We start from the raw sequence: 12,096 nt of genomic DNA, 5'->3' as shown, positions 1-12,096 counted from the left end.
TAGCTGTTTTCAATTTTTAGTTGCAGGGGGTGCCGCCCACCATCCCATGTAGGAATCGAACCAGTGACCCTCTTGTTGAGAGCTCGTGCTCCAACCAACTGAGCCATCCAGCTGCCCTGGCCCTATGTTTTTTGACACATCCTTCTACACCTCTCCATTTTTACAAAGTCCTACAAATTCTACTTTCATTGGCTCGTCCTGTCTCCTCCGCGATCTCTGCTTCTTCCCCGTTTGGGTCCTTCTCTTTTCTCACTTGTAATGAAAAGACTCCTAACTCGTGGCAGCTGCTCATGGTATCTCCCCACCTCAGTGGAAGCTCCATGTGGCTGTCAGAGATCTTTTAAAAATACAAATGTGGCCACATCAGGACATGAATAAAACCCTTAATTAGTCCCAACTGACTATAAATTAATGTCTGAACTCCCTGGCTGGTCTTTCAGCCTCTTTTCAAAGAAACCCTGCAATCCTTTGCCTGGTGACCTCAGCCATGTTCATATTCTCCCAGCCTTCCAAGACCTCAGAAGGGCCTGTCGCTCCTGAAAAGCCAGCCCCGCCCTCCACCCCCCAGTTCCCCCCTCCCCCCCACCCCAGCATCTTTGCTGTTTACCTCCCCTTCATGAGAAGCACACTCTTATCCACGTGTCAAGACCCACCTCGAATATCACCTCCTCTGGACAAGTCTTGTTGAACTTAGGTGGCTTTTGTGACCACAGCACTTGAATCCTTTGTGAATGGAGCCCCACCCCAAGGTCCCTCTTTAACACTGAATCGCTGAACTACGAGCCAGCTTTTATCTAATGGTACAGTAACTGATATCTCATAGGAGCCTAATATGTGATTATAAAGATCGTGAAAATATATCCATGAATGAAGACACGAGTGCATTTAAATGGTTCCTCAAGGACTTTCAGGACGCAAGGAAAGGGACGGGAGCAGGTAAAGGGGAAGCCGAGTTAGTGAACAGGTGGCATAAATGAGCTTATTGGTTAAAATGGAAGGGCCAGGTAGGTTTTATTTGGCAGAAAGCTGGCCGGCAGCTCAGCACTGGGGAACCGCAGGCCAGGTTAGAAGCGACAGTGAGCCGACTCCTGTCCTGGAGGCGATCCCCAGTCTCTGTGCGTTCTGAACGGAAAGGGGATAGAGAAGTGACCAGAACAATCCCTGCACAATGCTCCCTTGAGCCTTTCGGTGGAGTTACAACTTCCTGTGTCTGAAGAAAACGCCCTGAAATTGGAAAAGCAAAGCAGAGAAGTGGGTTTCCAACAGTGTGGTCAGGGCTCCTCCTGGTGGCGCTACGTAAAAACAAGTAAAGAATCTTCCCTAATTCCCTCCTTCTCACCTCGTCATTCAACTTTCTCTCCATCAATTTTTGTATCTGTATTAGTTTCCTATTGGTACAAACTTAGAGCTGAAGACGACACATATGTATTATCTTATAGTTCTCTAGGTTAGAAGTTAAAAATGAGTCATTGGGTTAAAGCCAAATCGTTGGCAGGGTTGTGTTCCTTCTGGGGGCTGGAGGCTCTAGGGGGAAATGCATTTCCTTGCCTTTCTAGAGGCTTCTAGAGGCCTCCCACCTTCCTTGGTTCGAGGCCCATTCCTCCATCTTCCAGGTCAACAACATGGAGTCTTTCTGACCCTTCTTGTGGTCTCATTTCCATCTGACTCTCATCTCAGCTTGAAAAGGTTCTCCTCTTTCAAGGATTCATTCGATTAGTTCGGACCCACTGAATCATCCAGATTCTTAATCCAGGTCACATAGAAAGTTATCTGAATTCCTCTTCAAATATTTCATGTGCTGAGGTCTGGTTTACTCTACTGCATTTTAGGACACCTGAGGACACAGGCTGGCTCTTACCCCTGCACCCTCTGCCAGCTTTGGTGACCACACTAGCACCGGACACATGGGGAGGTGATGCCTGTGTGTTCTGCCATGCGGGTCCCCGAACACATGCAGACATAAGGTGTTTGTGTGGATACTGAGTTGAATCGTGACTTCATGACTGCAGACAGGGGTCACCGAAGCCCTGGAAATACCTCATTTATTTATGGGACTCGTGTTTCTCCCTTGGTACTAAGACATGCTAATCACATGGCAGTGGGTCAAGCAGAGGAAGCTTCCCCCTGCTGGGCTGGACTCATCGTGACTAACAGAGGGGTCTGCAGTGATTAGTGCAACCTGTGACAATGTCTGTTTTCCTTCCTCCCAGTGCTGGCATCGTAAAGCAAGATCCGATTTTCAGACTCTGCATCTCTGTTAACAGCAGCAGATGCTGAGAGGCTAGTGTGTCCCGTACACAGGGGCTTCTCCTCCTCCTTCCCACCATTTGTCACCCCTCTAGGTGAAAAGCCAGCCTCCAGAAGACCCAGCTAAACTCACAATGATGTTCTGGAAAAGAGGAAACTTTTTCCAAAGTTCTTAGTGCCTGAACCTGTCAGTCAACAAACTCATTACATTTGCACAGCACTTAAAGTGTTCCACGTGCCTTCCCACCTGTGACCCCTGGGGCGGAGGGCTCTGGCTCAGGTGGTTGTCACACCTCCACATGCAGAGGGAAGACAGGCCTGTGGGTGACGCCCTCTTGAGGACTCAGAGTGAATGACAGGTGCAGCAAGGATTTGCTGCTGAGGTTTTAGACCCTGAGGCCGGGAGTCTTCCGTACACATCAGATGGGCTGTTGAGCACGGCTTGCCTGTCCCCTAGGAAAGGCATGATCAGGGCACCGAGGGGCTGGAATCCAGAGACAGGAATTGTGGGAAGAGGAAAATTCCAGGACATACAGGTCCAGCTGGAATACACTGGGCAGATGATAGCAGATCAGGGGGACCAAAATCAAACTTTATAGCTCACTTTGGCCACATTTTGGTGCTGGATGTGAGATAGGAGCAAGACTGTAAGTGTTGGAGAGATTCCAGTCCAATCCAGGCCATGTCCTATCCATGTATGCTAACCTGGCTCTCATGGGCCTGATGCAACAGAGCTGGGCCACTGGCCACCTAGGTGAGGCTGTCAGGGAAACAGAAAGGCCACAGGATGGCTATATGTGCCATGAGTGAGGGGCACAAGGAGGAAGGAATCATGGAAATGGAGTAGAACTTGCCAAACCCACCCAAACACGTGGCTCTTCACACTGGACCAAAGACGTGTGGTCAAATGCTCTGGAAGGGGGAAGAAGCGTGCCTGGATACGGCTAGAGTCTGACACGGATCTTGCCTCCCTTCCTACCTGTTCATTGTGTGGACCACAGCCAGGCCAATCTTTCCAACGTTCTTTTCTCTTGCTATTCTTTCTTTGATTTCTGGTGCCTGCAGTGGACAGTTCCCAGACCCTGGCCTGATGGCCACCATCTTCTGTAATCTGACCCATGCCGTCTTTCCAGTCTTGTTGCCCCTTCCTCCCTGCAATTGCCTCATCCCCTCAAGCTGGCCTGCTCATGCACTGTCCCCTGAGCCAGCGACCTGTGCCCCCCCCTCACCTTTATTCACAGCAGCCCCTCTGTGTGGAACGGCTCCACTCTCCCTCTGGTCCGTTGATTCCTGCTCATCCTTAAGCACCCACTTTTGGGGGACACAGCTGCCTGTGAAGACTTTACTGACCTCTACATCTTGAACATCATTCTCTCTTTCCAAACCTTCCAGGCCTCGACCAGACCCCTCCTCACACTCTGCTCTGCCCACAGCTTCCACTTAGGCCCTGGCAGCCTTACTGAAAACACTCAGGGGACGGGCTGGCTCTTACATGTCCTACACCTCCCTTCTAAACCGCGCTTGGTGGCTTTGTAGTAAATATGTGCTGATGAATTAGATTCACTGATGCAAGTTACAACTCTAACACCCTTTTTAGGAGAAAGAAGCACTGGAAGGAAGGAGTAAGACCTGGAGCCGACGCTGATGTTCTCTATCCCACAGTCTGTGGGCTCCATCTGTATCCTAAGCTGCGGGATAAACAGTACTCACCAGCAAAACAGGTGCTTTGCTACTCACCCCCATGGGTGCGGTGAACTGAAGATTAACATTAGAAACTGACATATTGTGGGGGCAGAGCCAGGAGAGCAGTTTCCAGGCTCTCGACCTCATCTGGGAAGGTGCTGGCTCGGGTAGTAGATCAGCTGCGACTAGTTGGCCATCAGTTGTAACCAGCTAGCCATCAGCCACTAATATAACCGCCATGGCTACGCTAGCAGGTACGTTGGTTGGCAGAGAAGCAGATGGCGGATCATGAGGATCCTATTTCCTGTGTCTTGCCCAGCCGCCAGTGAGACTGGGGTGCAGGAAGACCCCCTGTTGGGGTACTGGCGGATGTTTGCTTCCTGTGTCTCCAACCCAGCCGCCAGCGAGAAAATAGTGGTATAACTCCCCTATCCATGGCTCCGTGAGTGTTCCTTTTTGGCCTCACCGTGTCCTGCGCTCTATGTGGGGAGCGGGACCAGAGTCCCTGCATTACCCATATTGTATAGTTCCTCCAGCTACGAGCATAGACCTTCCCTCATGTGATCCTTGCAGCAATTCTGGAGCAGGCAGGGAGGGTTGGTTACCAAGTCTCACACTCAAGGGGCCGGGATCAATGAAGTGAAGCCGTCACCTCTCACAAGGGATTCAGACCAGAGCAGGCCTGTTTCCATCGTGTCACAGTCATCTTAGCAAATGAACATGCCACAACTAACCATTTCGGAGGGCTTTAATGCCCAGAAAGTGTGCCCAGTGCTGTTAATGAGTAACATCTGACCCTCGCATCTTTTCACGGTCTTCTGTGCCTGCAGCGTGGAACGCCACGGCCAGTCTCACCAACAATGAACAAGTAAATTTTGTAACAGAAAAAAAATGAGGTGAACCCTCGTAATCCAGTGTAAGAGAGCATCTCATCATAGAGTCGCAGAATATACTTGTATCTCATGATCAAAGCTCCTCAGTGAGGCATTTAATTAAATGCAGATTTTTCTTCAATTCAGTCTTATGCGGAGGAAAGCTCTGCTGGTGACTGGGCTTTTGCGGAGCCATGTTCTCCACTTCTCTGCAGCCATCTCTAGTGACGCTGTCTGTGAAGCTTCTGAAAAGGGAGGCAGAAGCCAAAGGCTTGTGCTGTAGTGAACCGCATAGGGATTTTGCCAACCAACACTTCCTGTCCCCTTTGGACTGCTGAGGACTAATCCGATATTGATATGAAAAATGGCAATGTTCGAAAACAAAAACAGAAAACAACAGAAATTAAACGGGTTTGCCAGTCACAAGCCAGTAAAACTTTCCACAATCCCCCTTTCCTCCTCCCCAGGTAACTGGCTGTTTTCAGCCACTCAGCATTTCTCTGCACAGACCCCAAAAAAGATGGAGTAGGATACATAGAATCAAGAACGTTAGCCTAAGTAAGGACCAACCTCCCTGGTTCACAGGTAAGGACACCGAGACCCAGATTGGGGAAATGCCAGCTACTGAGTGCCGGCAGTGGGGCTCCCCTTCTAAATTCCAGTCAAGATTTTCTAAGCTCATGTACCATGGAAAGTTCTAAGAAGGCCAATAAGTATGCAGCAGTATGCAGCTCCCTTGTGGAGCCCACACTCTGGCTTGGGGAGATACCATTCACACACTTGGATTAGTGAAGGTGAACACAAGGCCAGGTGTGTGCATATCCAGGTGAGTGACACAGCTCTGAAGGCTGCAGGTCAGAGGTAGGAGGGTCACACCCTCATGCAGTTTATGTAGGGCAGGGAAAGGCTCTGCCCCACTGACCCAGGTCAACACCAAGTTCATCACCACACCAAGCTCTTAAGTTGCAGAGATCACCTGCCTCAGCTGCTGTGCTGGTCCCCACGGTCTCCACCTCCTCCAGTCTCTTTGTACCGTGAATTTGGAACTTACCTGCACATGCAAGGCTACATGGGGGCCATAACGGGGCCATAACTGCCTCTGCGGGCTCCTGTGTTTAAAAAATGCTTGGCAGAAATTAAACATTACTTAAAATTTGTAAGTGGGTGTAAGGCTCCCAGTAATCAGTGAATAGTAGCTGCTCAGTAAGTCACCTACATGAAGTCTCATTGGGATTTGGTTTAGGCAGGTTTCTTCAGCTTGGAGTTCAGGGTCTAATTAGTGTTGACTCCACTGCCCTCTTCTGGAAAGAATGGGAAATTGACCTTTATTTTTGATTATGCAGGTTGGTCATAAACATTGGAAATTTGAAGGCACTGTGGAACTTGAGACAGACTTTGGTAGGTGTCTTGGGAGGAAGGAAAAGCCAGATGGGAGCAGGTGAATGTAATGTAGCATATTTTTCAAAAGATGCAGAAAAATTCCTACAGCCTGTCGAAGAAACATCCAAAGCTGTAGAGAATTTTTGAGTTTATTTGAGCCAAACTGATGACAATTGCTGGGAAGCAAAATCTCAATGGATTGAGAAAGTCAATGGTCTGAGAAAATCTGCTCCAACAAAAGGCAGTTTTGAAGCTTATTTTCCAATTAAAATCAAAGAAGGAGACGTAAGGAGGATTACATAAAATCCATTGCCGGTAGATTAATGGGGCGGGAGAAAGCAAAATGGGGATTAGATAAAAAGAAACATGGAGAGACACAGCTTCTATATTGGTGGGTATGGGATAGATAATGATGAACATTTACAGCACATAGAGATGCTATGCAGGGAACAAGAATAATAGATGAGTGTTTTGGTGGGAGGTGGTGCCCTGAGGGGTCTGGAAAAGAAGAGGACTCTGACCTTTCAAAGACATATTATCTCAGATGCAAAAAGACAATAGACAGGCTCACTTTAAAGATTGTCCTTTGTCAAGGAAGCGACAGACCTAGGACTTGGCTACTACTTGCCATGACCACTTTTAGTTAGGAAGTTTTATGTTTAGACCACCGTACTCGTATGTGGTTTCTTTTGGTCTCTGAGTTTGTAGGGCCCACTATGCTGGCCTCCCCTGAGCTTGTCAGGTTTAGTATGTGGCCCCTATTTTGTCCATTAGCCCGTTCAAAATGTAGTAATAATTCTTTGCTACAAAAAAGCATCCTGTATTAAGTTTTGTTCATGAGCAGGTGTTTGTTGAGCTATTTGTTTACAGAGGAAAGAGCTCAAACTTTGAAGGCAGTGCAATGTGAGTTGACACCTGGACTCTGCGGCTTGTTAAGTGAGAAAGTGACGGTGTGAGGTCAAGCTGATTATCTAGCCTCCCCACCTCGGTTTTCTCACCTGTAAAGTGGGGACAGTAACATTTAACCTAGGAGGATGAAATGAGATGCCCTATTCCAGAGAACCAATATTTCATAGATTTCCCTTTAAGAAATTTAGTTGAAGAAAATTATGAATTCATATTGAGAAAAATAAAGAGAGAAGTATAAATGGAGAACTACATATGAAATTCAGGAACAAGCAAAAGCAATGGATGGGGATAAGAGTCAGAACAGTGATTGCCTTTGGGAGCGGGTGGCTGTCTACAAAGGAGGGACAGCCTTCTGAGGTGAGGGCAGCATTCTGTATTTTTATCTGAGTGGTAGTCACACACACAAACATACATTTATCCAGCATACATTTAAGATTAGTACACTTTACTATACGTATTCTATACATGATTTTTAAAAGGAGGGAGGACGGAAAGAGGAAACAGAAGTAGAGGAGAAGGAGAAGTAGGAGAGGGAGAAGAAACAAATGGAAAGGAAAAGGGACAAATGACTGAGAAACTTGTGGAGGGGGTGGAGGAAATCCTAGCACTTGAGTCAAGACAGTGAACTAAGCATTTTCATGTTCTTATTTAATATCCTGGAAACTATGGGAAGAGATCCACAGGCACAGACAGACTCTGGAGAATTTCTGTTGGTACCCATGTGATGAGATGGAATAAAGGTAGACCAACCTGTGATCCCACCAAGAGAAAGCAACGCCTGTGCAGAGTGAGAGAAAGTGATTGTCATAAGAAACCCCTTGGCTCAGGGGAGCAAGGGCAGGAGGCCAAGATGGACCAAGGGGCTGCCAGAGAGGAGTTGGACGGTAAGATTTGCTGCTCCCACAGTTTCTGGAAAGTGCTCTGGATGCAGGTGTCAACACAGTGGTGATTCCCCCACGTCATCCCACCCCCACCCCACTCCCCACAGCCTTGCATGCCAGGCATACTCTACATGCCTAAACAAGCTCAGCCATTGCTTGCCCCAGCTAATTGCTAACAAAATCTTCAGGTCAATTAGAGAAGTAAAGCACTTAACTTTAGATGACTCCAGCCAATGTGAACAGTAAATACAGGTGCACAAACCAAACTCTGTACATATCTCAACTCTGGCTCTTTCCAATGTCTGTATGAGCAAATTTAAATTGAGTAATTCCCCCCCCCCCCCGCATATTCCTTTAAATGAACAGGAAAGATTTGAATAAAGACATATAAGCTCTAATAGCTACCCTATGAAAGGATTCAGAAGAAAAGATTTGGGGAAAGTAGGTGATAGCACATGAAAGATAGCAGTGATTCTTTTTGGAAATCGTTGGAAAAAAATGTAGGGTAAAAATCCCTGAGAAAATTAGCAAAGCATGGGATATCCAAATAGCATATCCAAATAGCATATTCAGGCAAAAAGAGATGCCTGAATAAAAACAAAATCAATTTATGTCATGGAACTGCAGAAATAATTAGGAATTGAAGGTTCAGGAAAAGGGGCTGAGAAAATGCAGATTGTTCGAGGAAAACTATATATAAGGACATCCAGGTCCCTTCCACCATACCCTACAGCCAGCAAATAAGCTGCTTGCCACCTGGGCAGAAGGGTTTATCCCATGGAAAAATGGAACCAGAGAGACAACAAGCAAACAAACAAAAAATTGAGGACATTATTAACAATGGAAGGCAGAGAAGACATGCCATACTTCAAACAGTGAGGATGAAAGTTGAGATCCACCCCCCACCCAGAGGCCTGAGGCCACTTTGCTCCAAAAATGCTAAATTTACATATCCCCCACCACCAGGAGGAAGTGTTTGCACTGATAAATTTAGAGTCAAGACCAACAGACACTGATACTGGGGAGTTTGCCAACGAAAGAGGGACCGTCCCGTGGGACGTCCTAGTCGTCCCAGGATTTCACAAGACCCAGTCACCACAGTCCCAGGAGCTTTTCAAAGCATTACAAGACACCTGAGGAAAGTCTCCACAGTGAGAGGCCGCTCAAAACAAGCCAACACCGGAAACAAGGAAACATACAAATGCAGAGAGCAAATAATAATGTGACCCACTCTCAGAGAGATAAAAAATATTGCAACCGTGAAATGAAATTAGGAGGCTATAAAACATGGAGAGCTCTTATAAATTAAATTATGATAGCTAAAATGAAAAAAAATCCACATATATTACAAAGAACAGCTGGATGTAAAATTGAGCAAATGTCTCAGAGAGTAGAACAAAAAAAGTGAAAAAGATTGGCTAGGAGGAAAAAGAAAATTAATCAATCCAGAAAGCCCACAGCCAACTAATAGGATTTCCAAATGGCAGAGATGGAAGAAATTACCAAAGAGATCACACCATAAAATTCCCAGAACCAAAGAACATGATTCTCTAGATTAAAGGGGCCCATTGGGTGTGCAGCACAATGAATAAAAAAGATCTCCTCTAAGAGTCACTATTGTGAAATTTAGAAGACCTAAAATAAGAGCCTAAAAGCCAAAAGCAACAGCAGATCCCACTCAAAGATGGAGAATCAGATGGCACTGGCCTTCTCAACAGCAAAGCTGAAACCCTGTAAAATTTTCCTGTGTCTCTCCACACCACCCATTCATCATCTCATGTGCCCTTTCTGTACTTTCTCTGGCTTCCCAGTTACTGCCTTAATGTGTGGTGCTGTGTATTCCACCCCAAGTTCTGTACTTTGGAAACAAAACGTCTTCTGGTTTGTTTCCAACAATGTCTGAGACTGCCCAATACGCACCATAGCTCATTAGTTCCACTATCTTCTTTGCTGTATTGTATGTAATTGGTAGTTCAGAGCCTAACACCCAATGAATATGTTTAGTGTCTGCACTTCCTCCCTTTCATTGCAGAAGTGCATATCCTCGATTTTTCCACAATAGAGGCCATCTGACACTTAAAGGTACTTTTATATTTAAAACACACACACACACACACACACACACACACAAACACACACACAAAACTTCTGGTTCATTCTTGCTGGGTTGGCATTTTCATTTTTAGAAGAACTTAGTGTCACCTGTGAATGTGGGGAGTGTACCACACATTCTTTTCTACAAGACACGAGTAAAGACAAATTCCATTGTCTATTTTTATGGGAGTCTCCTTTTTACGCTCTTCCATACACAGGCTATGTTTATGACCTATTTCTGACCGACAATAAAAAAAAGTGTCCTGACTACTTGTAGTGTATGGTGCTGACTCTTGTCAACAATAATTTGAAAGTCTGAATAAATCATATCCATTCGTTTCTCCTTAAATACATGTTTTGTATTGCTCAAACAATGGTAACAGGCAGGTCAGGAATGACTTCCTCTTTTAAAAAAAATTCTTCCTAATTTTTCAAATATATTAACTATTTCTGTAAAAAGCCCATCCTTTATTAGAAATCCTCCTCCATGAGGATGTGAGAATCAGCAGTGTACCGTCGTCAGTGCCCGGACCCCTCCACACCCCACCTGGTCCCCTTCCCCCTTTGCACGGCAGTCCCCATGGCATCCATTCCGTCCATATTTATAATTACCGCTTACATACTTTGACAAATGATTTCCTAATTTTATCTTTGAGCTCCTTCAAAATCTGAGACAAATATCATGCTGACTAAATGATGATATAAACACATCGGGTTGGCACATCAGATGAGTCTAGCAACCCCCTAAAAATATATCCATAAATCAGATATCTATTGTCCAAGCGATAAGACTCATTGATGCTCAGCTTGAATGTGTTCTGATGATTCGGGGTATGCCGAACCCACCTAACTCTTGCAAAAGAGTGCAATAATCAGAGTCAGGTATCATTCCAGAGTCCAGTCTGAACACCCCAATCTGATACACACGCACCCAACAGCTTGTGTTTGTGGGTCTTTCCATTCCTGCCTCTGTCTCCATTTGTGCCATTATTCCCGACCCAGACCACAAGTGTCCCTACCTCTTTGTACTTGAATACAGAGTGTACATAACTTGCAGTACTAATCATTTTTATACTGTGTATGTCCTGTTTGCCCAAGTAGATGAAAAGCTACTTACGAGCGGGTGCCACGTCTCTTCGAAACCCTCTCGCTCAAACACTCTTTCAAAAAAGTAGCAAAATGTCAAAATATTTATGGTACTGACTGTATTTGCCCACACACTCTCTTTTGCTACAAGAGCATTTAGTTTACCGTGTCTAAATTAGGTAATAACTTACTCATTAGCAAGTGTGAACAATGCCTCATTACGATCCTCAGGGACGCATTAGGAAATTCACAGTTGGAAGGAATTTTAGGACAGTTGCTTTGTACTTCTTCCCATGAAATCTTGGGGCTCTATGGGGACAGAGCCAGGAGTGCAGTTTCCAGGCTCTCAGCCTCATGTGGAAAGGTGCTGGCTCAGGTAGTAAATGGCCATCAACTGTGATTGGATGGCCATCAGCTGTGGCTAGTTGGCCGTCAGCTGTAACCAGTGAGCCATTGGCCACTAATATAACTGCCATGGCTACGCTAGCAGCAAATGGGGGGCTAGCAAGAAGACGGTGGCTGGCAATCGCGGATTGCAGTTAGGATGGCGGGTTGCTGACAGTGTGGCTCCTGCTTCCTGTATCTCCAACCCAGCTGCCAGCGAGACTATAGTGGTATGACTCCCCTATCTATGGCTCCGTGGATGTTCCTTTTTGGCCTCACCATGTCCTGTGTTCTTATATTTGGAGCAGGAGCTGAGACCCTGCATGACACATGGCGCAGCAAGCAGAGTATATATGAATATTCAGTCTCAGGAAGACCAGGAGGAGCAGCTGCTGGAGAGCTTGACCCCTATGGAGGGGTGGGAAGACGTGGACGGTTTTCCAACCAGCATAGGCTGGAGAATGCAAAGTTCCTTGTGGCCCTGTGGGCTGGGAAGTGCTTGCTGAGGCGCTCATCCCCAGGTTGGGGAGGACTTGGAGCCTGCGCCCTGCGGAGGGGGC

This window comes from Rhinolophus hipposideros (genome assembly GCF_964194185.1).
Source record: "Rhinolophus hipposideros genome assembly, chromosome: 16".
NCBI lineage: Eukaryota > Metazoa > Chordata > Mammalia > Chiroptera > Rhinolophidae > Rhinolophus > Rhinolophus hipposideros.
This window is presented reverse-complemented; position numbering follows the sequence as displayed.